The sequence below is a fragment of the Gopherus evgoodei genome, chromosome 10 (genome assembly GCF_007399415.2).
Source record: "Gopherus evgoodei ecotype Sinaloan lineage chromosome 10, rGopEvg1_v1.p, whole genome shotgun sequence".
NCBI classification, from domain to species: Eukaryota; Metazoa; Chordata; order Testudines; family Testudinidae; genus Gopherus; species Gopherus evgoodei.
The window spans coordinates 41,758,048-41,772,081 of record NC_044331.1 but is presented as its reverse complement, the minus strand read 5'-3'; the positions used below and the strand labels follow the sequence as shown (position 1 = coordinate 41,772,081).

The 14,034-nt window shown below is 42.5% G+C and overlaps 1 protein-coding gene across 11 annotated transcripts in view; it reads right to left on the bottom strand.

Moving 5' to 3' along the window:
- The window catches only part of CSNK1G1 (casein kinase 1 gamma 1), a 320,905-nt gene extending 307,371 nt beyond the window's left edge, over window positions 1-13,534 (bottom strand). For all 11 annotated transcript variants that reach the window (XM_030578653.1, XM_030578658.1, XM_030578655.1 and 8 more), the window contains exon 1: window positions 13,455-13,534. The gene's annotated coding sequence lies outside the window, so the exon portion shown is untranslated. The remainder of the gene's footprint in view (window positions 1-13,454) is intronic.
- Between the last annotated feature and the right edge of the window lie 500 nt (window positions 13,535-14,034).

The window sequence follows — 14,034 nt, the reverse complement described above, 5'->3', positions numbered from 1 at the left end:
AAACAGGTTTTGTAAAACAGATTGTATAAAGTCGAGTGCACGCAGACACACAAAGTACAATAATTCGGTGGTGTGCATTCATGTACCAAGGCTAGCGTCGATTTCTGGAGCGTTGCATTGTGGGTAGCTATCCCATAGTTCCCGCAGTCTCCCCCACCCATTGGAATTCTGGGTTGAGATCCCAATGCATGATGGTGCAAAAACAGTGGCGCAGGTGATTCTGGGTAAATGTCATCACTCATTCCTTCCTCCGTGAAAGCAATGGCAGACAATCATTTCAAGCCCTTTTTCCCTAGATTGCCCTGACAGATGCCATAGCATGGCAACCATGGAGCCAGTTTTGCCTTTTGTCACTGTCACCATATGTGTACTGGATGCCGCTGACAGAGGTGATACTGCAGCGCTACACAGCAGCATTCATTTGCCTTTGCAAGATAGCAGAGACGGTTACCAGCCATTCTGTACCATCTTCCGGGAATAACTGGGAGTCATTCCTATTTTTATCCAGGCGTCTCCAGCCGACCTCACCTGAGGCCAGCCAGGAGCACTCACGGGATGATGATGAAGATGGATATCAGTCATATTGTACTATCTACCATCGGGAAGGGGATGCTGGTGTTCAGCGCTGCAGCACCCATGTGCAGCATGCAGTAGACATATGGTGACATTGAAACAAGTCAAGAAACAATTTTTTTCCCTTTTCTTTCATGGGGGGGATAAATTGAGATATACCCTGAACCACCCTGGACAATGTGTTTGACCCTACAGGCATTGGGAGCTCAGCCAAGAATGCAAATACTTTTCAGGGACTGTGGGATAGCTGGAGTCCTCAGTCCCCCCTCCCTCCTTCCATGAGCATCCACTGGATTCTTTGGCTTTCCGTTACGCTTGTCACACAGCACTGTGCTGTGGACTCTGTATCATAGCCTGGAGATTTTTTTCAAATGCTTTGGCATTTCGTCTTCTGTAACAGAGCTCTGATAGAACAGATTTGTCTCCCCATACAGCGATCAGATCCAGTATCTCCCGCACGGTCCATGCTGGAGCTCTTTTTGGATTTGGGACTGCATCGCCACTCGTGCTGATCAGAGCTCCACGCTAAGCAAACAGGAAATGCAATTCAAAAGCTCGTGGGGCTTTTCCTGTCTACCTGGCCAGTGCATCCGAGTTCAGATTGCTTTCCAGAGCGGTCACAGTGGTGCACTGTGGGATACTGCCTGGAGGCCAATACCGTCGATTTGCGGCCATACTAACCCTAATCCGACATAGCAATACCGATTTCAGCGCTACTCCTCTCGTCGGGGAGAAGTACAGAAACCGGTTTTAAGAGCCCTTTATATCGATATAAAGGGCCTTGTTGTGTGGACGGGTGCAGGGTTAAATCGGTTTAACGCTACTAAAATTGGTTTAAACGCGTAGTGTAGACCAGGCCTAATACTGAGTTAGAGGGAAAAAAGTAAGTAAAAGAAGCTCTAGCAATGGAGAAAAAGAGGGAAGAAGAATGGACAAGAGGAAAAGATAGTGCCAATATCAGTAACAGTCAAGTAGACAACAGTGGCAGTAAAATAACTACCTAATCAACAGAAGAATCTGGGTGAAGCCAAGCAGAAATAACTACATCTGTGCACCAATGCAAGAAACCTGGGTAACGAACGGAGGAACTGGAACTACTAGTGCAGGAAGTAAAACCATATATTACAGGGATAATGGAAACAGTGCAACAGTAGTCAGCAGTGGAATACAGGTATGGAAGGGTATGTGTTGTTCAGGAAAGACAAAGGTAAAGGTGGTGGGGTACTACTGTACATTAATGACAAGATCAACTAACTACAGAATTTAGAAGTGATGGAATCAATAAAATGGAAGCTGTTCAGAATCACTTTGGGGAAGAAAAGTAAGAAAGTCTCCACTAGGATAGTCCTTGGGGTCTGCTACAGACACCCAGGATCCAGTTTGGATATGGACAGAGACCTCAACATTTTTAAATGAAATACATATTACCAGGAATTGTGATTATGAGAGACCAGTTTCCCAGATACAGATTGGAGGACAAATGCTAGTAATAAAGTTAGGGCCCAGATATTCCTGGTTGTGATAATCAGCAGATTTCTTAACCAAACAGTTAATGAACCAACAAGATGTGATGCCATTTTAGATTTAGTACTGGTAAGTAGCAAGGGCCTCATAGAAGAGCTAGTTGTAGAGGACAGCCTTGGTTTGAGTGATCGTGAATTAACTGAGTTTAAACAAAATGGAAGGATAAATAAATAGGTGTGCAGCTAGGGTCCTTGATTTCTAAAGGGCAACGTTTAAAAAATTAAGGGATTGGCACAAAAGGAACACCCAGAGTCTTAGCTGACTATCCCTGCAGGATCTGGAACACACAAAAATCCAAACCCAGATTTAGGGGTGACAACTCAGTCAAAAGCAGAAGGATTAGGGGACTACAGAGTCAAGGATGTCAGGTTCTCAGCACCAGGCCCAATTTAGTTAAGATCCAGGGGAATGTGAGCTAATTATTCTACACAGAGCCTCACACCATGCAATTCTCCTGAATCTTCAGTGCTAGATTCTCAGTACTCAACTGTTAAGCACAGAATACATGCTGCCAAGAAATCAGGGGTCCTAGCCTTCAGTCCCAGAGTCAACAGACCTTAACAAATGAGGAGACCAAGCTGACAGTATAAACACCTCTTCTGACACTTCAGAAAAAATCCGTGGCAGCACTCAACCCAGTTAACTTAAGAAAAACCAGGACCTCATGGGAGAAAGTCGGAATTTTCTGTAGTATTTTATGACACCTATCTGTGCCTCAGTTTCCCCTATATGTTGCATTGTTACCCACCTGGGTGGAGAAGCGGGGAGAGAGACTAAGTTTGCTGTCAGGGCAGACTAAGACATAGTTGTGCGTGTCACTTCCCTGTCTAAATGGATTTAAGAGTCATCAAGGAACAGTTGGAACAGATCCAGATCACCAAGGGGGTCAGAAACAATGCAAGTTCCAGTGACTCGCAAATTTTGCTACCTTTCAGCAGGGAAGCTGAAAAAAAAAGACCATTCCTCTCACTCTTTTGTTCTCAAGCTGTGAGGCCCCTCTGCCTGTTGTCTTCTGGAGGAAGCTTGGAGCTTTCCTACCCCCTTGGTGATCTGGATCTGTTCCAACTGTTCCTTGATGACTGAATAAGGAGGTCACACAGAGAGGGAGACAGAGCTTGAAAATAGAGTTTCACTATAGTGTGGCTATGGGCTGACCAGACTGGACTATCCATTAATCTTCATTCTTCTATTCTGACCTAAAAATCTTTCAGACTGTGTGTGCCAGGTGACTAAAACAATTAATCTGGTTTTGAAAAGGCTGCCTGTGTGGTTGTAAATACCCACTGGGAACACTGTGGCCTGAAGGGATACTGCACAAGCCTCCTGCATGAGTCTGGCCTGACTGGATTCATTGGAAGGAGTCAGAGAGAAAAATAGGGATCGCTAGTGCCAAAGGCCCAGTCTTGGAGACCATAGGCCTGTCCCAACAGAACCGTGTGGGTCCTTGGGGCCCAGCCCACTAAAGGAGTCAATCCCAAGAGACTAGTTAAAGGCTGGGCACAGCCAGACCTTGTGACTGCATGGCACCTGGGTATTGCTGATAGTGGGCCTTCTGACAAGTGGGCTACTCAAGTTAACAGCGCACAGTGTCCCAAGAGAAACTGTTCTTTACGATCCACAACTCAAAGGAAGGAGGAGTCAATTCCACAAGTAGGAATACACAAAGACTTTAAAATTTATTTAAATGAGCTATACACATTTATAACCTTAACTCCATTTTAAGGCAGTGTATGGGAATCCTCTACAGAGCTTAGTCTGTGGAATGTCAAGTTTAGAAGACAAGGTGGGATACAGCTACAACACTGTATGTAAGTTCAGAAGAGATAGCGACAAGGTATTTAGTTTCTAGGTTAATTAGGATAAAACAAACAATCAGAATTTAGTAATCCCGTTGTTGCAGGGGGTGCAACAGTTAGGGTTTGTTTGCCCGGTGTGCGTATCCCCAATGACCACACCGGAGTGGAGAAGCAAGTATCTTTATTTGAGTCAAATAAGGTGCAAGGAGATGTAAAATCTCAGATCATGCACGAATCACTATCCTTTTCCCCACCTTATATACCCCACTTGTTTACAAAGATGCTTACAGGTGCCACAATTCATCATTTACAATTCATTAAGTACCGGATCCTTTAATTAAACTATATCCTTTACCCACACTACAGAACCCCCCTTTGCTCAATTACATTTTATACCATGAACAAAAGAAAATGATAAATGATTACATGTACTCTTGCTAGCTTTACAGGAACATACTGATTAATCTAAGGGGTACTTCGAGGGCAATGGCAGGCCTGAGAATGTAAACTTTTAACCCCATGCCATATTACCAATTATTCGGGGCCTGCCCCCCCCCAACACCGTCATATGATTTTATTTTTTAAATCGTCTAGCCATCAAGTCTTGACTTAACAGTATGCATCTCAAATTAGTCTGCACTTTCAGTATGCAGTCATTTCACACCCCTTTTGATTGTGTGAACAATGACATATTTAAATAGTATTTTATCATTTCCTGTGTTAAATGGTAGCATTCAAGTTTTCACTTTCATGAAGGTAACACTTTATTGCAATGCATATAAGAGCAATTAATTGTTATAATCAGACAGCAAGACTTTTTTCATTAGGCCACATCAATAGTATAGTGTACTGCACACCATAATTAAATGCTACCAGTTACAACCCACCATGTTCGGGTTTAGATACAAAACTGTTTTCAACCTAGTTTTCCTGCAATAAGTACTTCCCAAATGCGAACAGACAAACTTTTGATGACATTCAAGCATTTCACTCTGATCAGCTCAGAAGAAAGAAGATGATTAAAAAGCAACATAAAATGGAGTACTTGAGGCACTCCTCCCACAGTGGAGGGACCTATGTGAAGGGAGAGAGAGAGAGAGAGAGAGAGATCGTTTTTACTTAACTTCTTAAGTTATACTACTGAGTTGGAGTTTTCCATGCTTGGGCTTGGAATAAAGCTACTTTAAAAATACACACAGAGAGAACTGATACCTGAACTTTGAAAGATGGTATGTAAATAAATATAGAAGAGCAACTAATCTGTTATAATACGTCCACAGTCAAGTTTGAAAAATTTGATCAGATAGTAAGGTTAGAAGCCACTGACAACCCCCCCAAAAAATTATTATTCATGGGCATCCTTAGTAGGCATCTAACGTTTACAAGACAGTCCACTAACTAATCCCTTCAGCATAAATAATATTTCTCTGACAGGCCCAAGAATGCTACTGGGACAGCCTCCATGAGAAAAATTATAAGTCTTTGTTCTAAGCATAATTCTCCTTCTCCCAACAACAGTCGATGTTAGAGCAGAGAAAGTTGTAGATATGTAGAGTGGTTACACTCAGTTTTAGGATGTTCCCAAATGTTAATGTGCTCTAACACTTAACATTTATCTAAAAAGATTTAGTTTCTACCTTTTTACATTGTCAAGATCCAGCTCTCAGTTTAAACAGATGCACTGTTGGCCTGATATGTCTTTAAAATGGAAAATTAACAGCAAGAGCTATATTAAGGCAACATTATATGCTTGTCCAGATAAGAACTAGGAAACAAACACAATTTCCACAAGATTTACACATTGCACAGCTATATAATTTATGCTATACCTTTATATAAATTAAGGCACATTTTAAAGAAACACAGGAATAGAAAACATTTCTGAGCATCCTGGCAAAGGTAGTGTTGCTGCAGAACTTTAACCTTGACTTGAACTTGAAATACAGACAATATGAAAAAGGAGTTAAAAAGCCACTTCAGGTACTATGCCTGCCCCTGCGTTTCCCCCTCAATTTTCAGGTTTCACAAATCACACTCTTATTTTAAGGCGCTCCTCATCCATACTTGCTTTGCAAAACACCCACATAAACAGGAAGAACAGAACATGAATGTATTACAGAGTACTGTCAACAAGTACCAAGTAAACAAGCTGAAAAAAAATTTCCCCTCTACATTTTTCAGCTGTAGTCATCCTACACATTACAAGGCAGACTAGTAGTGCGAAAGTTTTCAAGCAGAAAGATAATTCTTAGGTTGCCAGTTTTCCTAAAGTAAAAAATTCAGGAAATATGAAGTTAAATGAGACTGCTACCTAGCACAAAACTAAGATCTTTGCCTTGGATGTTGACAGTTCAGAGATAAAATCCTGTCCCTGCTTTGTCAGAGGACATGATAATTTGTGTGAGGCATCACTGTCTAGTGGACAGACCACAGGCTCGGTACTCAGGAGACCTAAGTTCTATTGCCACCTCTGTCCACTAGCCTGCTGTGTGACCTTGGACAACTCGCCTTCCATCTTACAGAAGGGGAAACTGAGGCACAGAGGGGGTAATGATACTAATCTCCTCTATACTGTCTTTGAGAGCCTACTTATGAAAAGCAAATTTAACTGAACTAGCCCCAGTCAGACACCAGTACATCGCACACATTCTGCAAAGATGTTAAAGCTAAAGCACTTAAAGTATTTCACATGATGGCAAACCAATCTCTTGGAAGATGTTTGAAAAGCAAACTCACACAATACCTGAACATTACTGCCTATGTTTTAAAAGAGTTCCAGCAATGTTTTTTCTAAAAAATATTCTTTGAAGACAGGGCTCTTCGCAGCTAAAAACACTTTTTGACCAGGATTTCATGAGAGCAAGCAGTAAAACTTCTGGATTCACAGACTCCTTTTCTCACAATAAAGCTTGTATTTATTAGTCTTGTCCAACTATCATTCCAGTTAACTTTGCTAGCTCTTACTGTACAATAATGCACTCTCTCCTCAATGAAGATTTTAATCAGTAGAGTCTGATTTGTGACCTACAAGTGAACTCCACCAGTGAACAATGTTTACTTAATTTTTTACTGAACTAAATATTCTTGCTACTATAAGTGATAAAGATGTAGATATGACAAAAGCAAGCAACTTAAATCCCCATAAGCAATCACTGTTACATGACAAATGTGGTGTTCTACACAAGCATGAAGTGAGCAAACTGATATTAAATCAGATACATCTTAACTGTGTATAATTAATAGTATTAAAGGATAGCACTATGTAAAATGAGCTTCCATGGGGTTTCAATGCATGTTTTTGCTACAGCCTGAATTGATTACCCTGGTCTCAGCTCTAGGCCAAAACTGTAGGTTTGTAAACTAAGATAAAGCAATAGTTTTGTAGCAAGAATACTCTTCAGCTTTCATAAAAGTCTCAGACAACAAGTGAATTTACATAATTACCATAACAAGATTTACATAATACAGACAAGTTATTAAGAAACTTAAGCAACAGGACAGAAATATAGAAATATTTTAATGCCATTTATTAAATAAGTGATGTGGCCTCACCTAGAATACTGAGTGCAGTACTGGGTACTCTCCTCTCAAAAGAAGTTACAGAATTAAGAAGGGTCAGAAAAGGGCAAAATGAATTATCAGGGGCACGGAAAAACTCATATGAAGAAAGACTAAAGAGACAGTGATTGTTTACCTTAAAGGAAACAAGGAATATAAAAGAATATAAAATTATGAGTGGTGGTATAGCAAAGGTAAGTGGGAAGCTTCTGCTCTCTCCCTAACACAAAAGGCAAGAGGACAGTCAATGAAGTCAAAAGAGCAGATTCAAAGCCAATAAAAGGAAATGAAACTTTATCTGCACATCATAAACTGTGGAACTAATTTTAACTAAAATTGGATTACCCACACAATCCACAGTGATTCTATTAGGTTACAATCCAAAAGAAGTTACTGACTCAGGGAAGGACCAATTAACAACAATTAACACTAGCACGTATGTGTCACAGCTTACTTTCATAAAAGGACTGATCTCCCAACCTTAGTGGCATTAAGAAATAGGGTATGGGGAAATGATTGCAATAGAAAAAGTGACAGATAACCACATATAGATAAAGTTACCACATTTAGAGACTAAACAAAATAAATATGCAAACAACATGAAGTTGAGGTCAATCAAACATAAATGTGTCTTTTAAAGGTGACATACCAGGCAATAAGGAGAAGCAGAGTAATGCAGATGATTCCCATACAAAGACACATTTAGCAGATGGTTATTACTTACATTATTTGTAGAGGGAAAGTGTCAAGGAGGTCTAAGACAGATATAATCATAAGGTAGCTTCTTAAGGAGAAGGTGGAATAACTATTTAAATCTGGACAGCATGTGCTGCAGACTATAGACTACACCTTCCAAATTGAATTCATGCTATTTCTCTCTAGAGAAGAGAGGGCCCCTTCCTAATTCTTTGCAGGTTACATAAAACTGAATTAGTAGACAACTTATACAAAACAATTGTCATAGTTATGGATGAGATTTATTGTACACAGGGCCGGTGCAAAGATGTTTAGAGTCCTAGGCGAAACATCTTCCACCTTGCGCCCATGCCCCTTCCCTGAGGTGCCACCCATGCGGCAGCTCCCCATACTCCACCTTGAAGCACGCCAGCTCAGCCCTGCTTTGCGCACGAGGACTCCAAAGCACGCTGTGGCTGCTTCACTTCTTCTGCCTCCCAAGCTTGCAATGCCAATCAGCTTAGGCACCGCAAGCCTTGTAGGTGGGAGAAGTGAAGCGGCCACGGCATGCTCGGAGAGGAGGCAGGGCAGGGGTGAGCTGGAGCGAGGAGCTCCCCTGCGTGCCGCCCCTCCCTTGCTACAGGCAGCCCCCTCTGCGCTCCCCTGCCTTAGCTTCCTCCGCCTAAATGCTGGCGGCGACCAAGGCGGGCGAAGATCTGGCCGCTGCAGTTGCTGCCAAAGAAAATGGCACCCCCCAAATGACAGCGCCCTAGGCAACCACCTAGGTCACCTAAATGGTTGCACCGGCCCTGATTGTACTGGCGTGGAAATATGAATTAGGTTAATGTTAATAAGATAAGTGCAAATTTAAAATTATTACATTTGCTCACTTCATATGCTTATAACAATAGCAAAAAGTTTAATAAAATAAGTTACTGAACTCACCACTACATGATATCATGGTGGACAAAAATTAAGTAAAATTCAAAAAGTGACTGGATATTCTTGTTAGCTATATAAATGTCCAAAGCTATAAAATGTGCTAGCATTAACTATTATAAAATGTAGTAATCCTAATGCTTCATGGTTTATGCAAATCTCTTACTATAGAAAATTAGGAGACCTAAAATGGGATAGAGGTTACTCCACATCTATGTGATCCCATATGGCAATTCCTATGTTCCTATAACGGTCAGATAAGTGAATGAAAGGAATTAAAGAAACATTCAGGCTAATCATCACCTTTCAGCTGCAACTGTGAGTCCTTCCACAGAAAAAAAGAGAACAGTCCTAAATTATACTGTCTAAAGGCCATACATAATCTCTGACAGCTTTTTAACCCACACATTTTTAGAAAAAAAATTTTGCCCATTCTTTAAAAAACACTTGGGTGTGAGAGGTACAGCACGGCACATATGCCATCTGAGACCTCTAATTCCACAGGGCTAACATTTTTCCTGGTTCAGACTTGAACACACACTCTGGTATCATGTGGGATTCAATCTGTAAACCTTGCAATGATGGCACAGCAATTTCTTTCTTAAAGTACATGTAGCCTGGTACTTCACACTGGATGGAAATCAGCTGATGAAACAGGTGTATATAGTTCACAGGAGCACGTAAGCTCTCTGTTAAAAAGCAACTCTTCTACTACGAAAGTGAGGGACACTTCTACAGAGATTTTATACTGGGGAATCTACAGCAAGTCAGCAACAGACTTGCATGTGCATGCCAAATACAACAGTTTACATCCAGCAGATGAATAAGTCACCAGCCTGTCACAAAAATAAAACCAGAATCCAGAACCCCCTATTAGCATAAGTTCAGAGAACAGAGTCAATAAATTTACATTTCTTCATCAAACTGTTTGCTAGAGATACAAGAATAGTCTTCCGACGTTGATATAACATCTTTCATCTTGAAGGATTCAATGTTACTGATGTAGTTTCACCACGCGTAGAAACATTAGCAGTGCTGGCATACCCAAGGTTTCCATGCAGCATTTCTAACAGTGTCATTTAGACAAGTTCTGAGTGAAATCAGAGGTCATGTTAATTCCAGCAGCCACAGGAGACTTGTCCACATTAAACTAACCACTGTTGCAAGCACCAGAGGAGCCGCATTGTGTAAGCAGGACTGGAAAATGTTTGACCAAACAAAAGCAAAAATAACTGTAGTGTAGATACAGCCATTAGCTATAAATAGCTATTTTCCAAGCTTATCTTTCCAAGTTAAATTTTCAATACTTTAATAAAATAGATAAGGAAGTCTATTTTAAATTCAGTGTCCCCTGAATGGTATATAAGTTTAACTTAAATAAACAGTTTTACCTCTTCTGTGGCTATTTTTCCTAAACAAGGACTTTTCACTAATATTTTCCCCTAGGAACCTTCAGTTCAACTCTGACACAGGCAGGGCTCCAAATGGCCAAGGATGTTTTAGATACACACGATTACTACCATCACCTGACCTGTCAGCATCAACACTGGAAATTTGTGCTAAGACTTCCAAGTACAGGCAAAGCTTTAGCTACTGATGCAACTAGCAGAAAGCAAAGTTTTCTCTATGGCTTTTGTTGGCTTACAACTCATAAAAAGTTGGCTTACCTTAAGAAACACAGAAGGAATCTTTTGGCTATGCTTCTGTGGGAAAGAGCTTCTGGCCTTTTATAATGGTTTCAGAATGAGTATATACAGTTTACTCTTTTCCTAAAATCATTAACTTCATCCTTTACTTTAGCTTGGCAAATATCTTGTCATCAATAATGTATTGAAAATATTGCAACTAAACAGAAATAAATGCACTATGGTTACATTCTGTTTGCTTGTGACTGAAAGGCATGATAAATATCTAATTTACCAAAGAGGAAGGGCAAATGTTGAAGGGGCTGTAGGAGTAAGAAAGACTGCACATGTGGTGATTACATACAGTGATTAAGACATACTGTGATAAAATTTGTCTGAGATCTAGGCTATGACAAACAGTAATTTACAAATAGACTCAAAGGGTTTTGGCAAGGCCACTTATGTGGTCTGAAGAGTGGGAAAGGTGGCAAATTTTACAAGCTGTTAATTAATGTTTAAAAGCATTTCAGCCTACTGGTTCTTTATATTCAACTTTCTTAAATAAGACTCCCCTCTTCTAAGAGCTATGGAATAAGTTCTCCTCAGATTAAAAAAAGGTGGTCTGTATTTCTCCAGGACAACATTGTTAGGTTTTCATTTTATCAATGTAATACATTTTAAATAAAGTCAAAATGCTAAAGGAAAATGTAATACCAGGACAACCCGAACTTTAACACTGCATCAAATGTACAACTGCATGAATATAATTTTGCTGTGAGTAATTAGAGATATGCAGTGATGTTGTAGCCATGTTCGTCCCTGAAGAGCTATATGCAAGATCAAAAGCTTGTCCTTCTCACCAACAAAAGGTGGTCCAATAAAATATACTACCTCATGCACCCTGTCTCTCTAGTAATTACAAATGCACTTGATATAAAACACTTTACTATCTCTTGGACTAAAATATACTACAGTTAACTGATTTCCAACATTACATTCTAATAAGAGGTTAGAAATAAAGTTGTGTTACTAAAGTGCAGGTAAATTTTAAGTCTATATTTGAATCGGAGTTAAGCTTTCAAACCAAGTGCTATTTTTAACTCATTCACACAAGTATTAATAGATTTTACTCTTCTATCTTAAAATATCCATTTTTTTTCAGTTCCATGCCAGATCAACTAATATCATCTGATGTTCACATCACTATTTTTAACTGTATCTTTTGCAATAATTTCAATTATTCCACTTGTATAGTGCCACATGCATCACACACACTTCTATATATTGAATATAAAACCCACCACATCATGTAAACTCGTCTTAGTGAGATGGTAAATCTCCAACAGATAAAGATGCCTTTTGACAAATCTAACTCAGGAGACAGTGTGGTCTAGTGGACAGAGCAGTTGGACTGGGTGTCAAGAGGCCAGGTTCTACTTCTGATTCTCATCTGCTGTGTAACCTTGGGCAAATCGTTGCACTTCTTGTTTTTTCTTTCTGCTCCCACTCTTTGTCATCTTTTCTATTTAGACCATAGGCTCTTCAGTGCAGACTGTCTATGCATCTGTACACAGTATAATATAATAGGTCCCTAATTTAATTTGCAGCCTCTAGATAAGTAATAAAGGATCACTGCAAATTATGCAGGATCGTTGGAAATTATGCACTCAACTATCCAGGATTAAAGAACAAACAAACATAATCCATTGAGAAAGTCTGCAGGAGAATGGCTCAACTACCAAGAGAGTAACTTGTTTCCCAGTTCTGAATACCCATTAGTGGGGAACCATTTGGACTCCTAGGCCTGTTTATGATGCTTCTTCAAAGAAACCAGCTTGCAGCTGAATTTATGTTAAAGTAATTTAACCTGTAGCAGCCTAAAAATGAAGGCTGATAGCCCAGCTCTTCTAAGACCTACTCACAACAGACTGCCAAGAGTGGCCAAATGAGGCATACCCAGGATCTGCCAGCCACCACAACTACATCAACACGGAACTTCTGAATATTTCCCACAGCTGGTGAAGCTAGATGGTATGACGACAACTCGGTATGAAAGCTTGACACTATCATTTTTACAACTGTCATCAAACAATGACCTGACCAGATCTGGGCAGCCTGCTGCTGGTGTCTTAGCTACCAATCCTACACCAGTATTCCCACCCCATTGCTAGCCAAGGCACTTCAGAGCAATGTGGAAATTTGTCCAGAAGCAGCTGTGTCAACAAGGCTTACAAGAAACGTTGTCGCCTCCATGGTATAGGAAGCCCACATGCCTGCCCAACAAGGTAGAACTCCAGACCTCCAGGATACAAGCAGAGCCCCCCAGCTTCCCAACACGTCTGGCCCACGGAAAGTTGGGAGCCCCAGGATACGAGTAGCTTAAGGATGCGGAGGAGGCTAGTCATATACGTGTGACAAGGCAGCCCATAAAAGCCTGCTGCTCCTGCAGCCGCCCCAGAAGACAAATGGGCCCGATTAGCAGGGGTTCGGACGCACACGGTAGAAAGAGCCCCCCCGCCACAACGCCGGGAAGTGCCACCCCGGGGCCCCACCCGCGTGGGGCAAGGGCCCCTTCCGCTCGCCCCGGCGAAGACCCCTGCCCGACAGACCGCGGAGCGCCCGACCGCCCCAAGGCCCTGGGAGCAGCCGAGCCGGCCCCACTGGCGGACAGATGGACAGAAGCCAGCCCCCCCCCGCGAGCTACCAGCCCCGCTCCCCAGCCAGTACACCCGCTGAGGGGCCGGCCCCGCTGCGCCTGGAGTACCTAGCGCCGGCAGCTCCTCCGCTCCGCTCCGCTCCTCCCGGGCCGGGCGGGCTGGGGCCCCGGGCGCCGCTCTCCCTGCGCCCCCGCCGCCGGCTCCGCCCTCAGCGCCCGGCCGCTTCCCCTTCGCTCTCACTGAGGGGCGGGGCCGAACGGGAAGCGACCCCGGGAGGACACACCCCCGAGCGAGCGGCGCCCTATGGGAGAAACCCGAGCGCGGCGGCTTGGCCGCCACACAACCGCTTCCGGGGCACCGCGGCGCCGGACACTCCCTAACAACCGCGTTCCGTTACTACGCGGAAGTGCAGCCGTTCAACCGCTGGGTTTCATTCGTGACCCTTGTCCAGAGTGAGGGGGAGACACCAGTTCCCCGCGGGAAGGGGGAGGGGACCCGGTACCCCGCGGGATGAGGGAGGGGACACGGTTCCCCGCGGGATGGTGGGGGAGGGTAAGACACTGTTCTTGCTGCGGAGACACCAATACCTTGCGGGGCAGGCGAGAACACAGCCATTATCGCAGGAAAGCACTGGTGCTATGATAGGAAACAATGCTGGCCCAGGGCGCTTGGGGCCTCGTCTGCGCT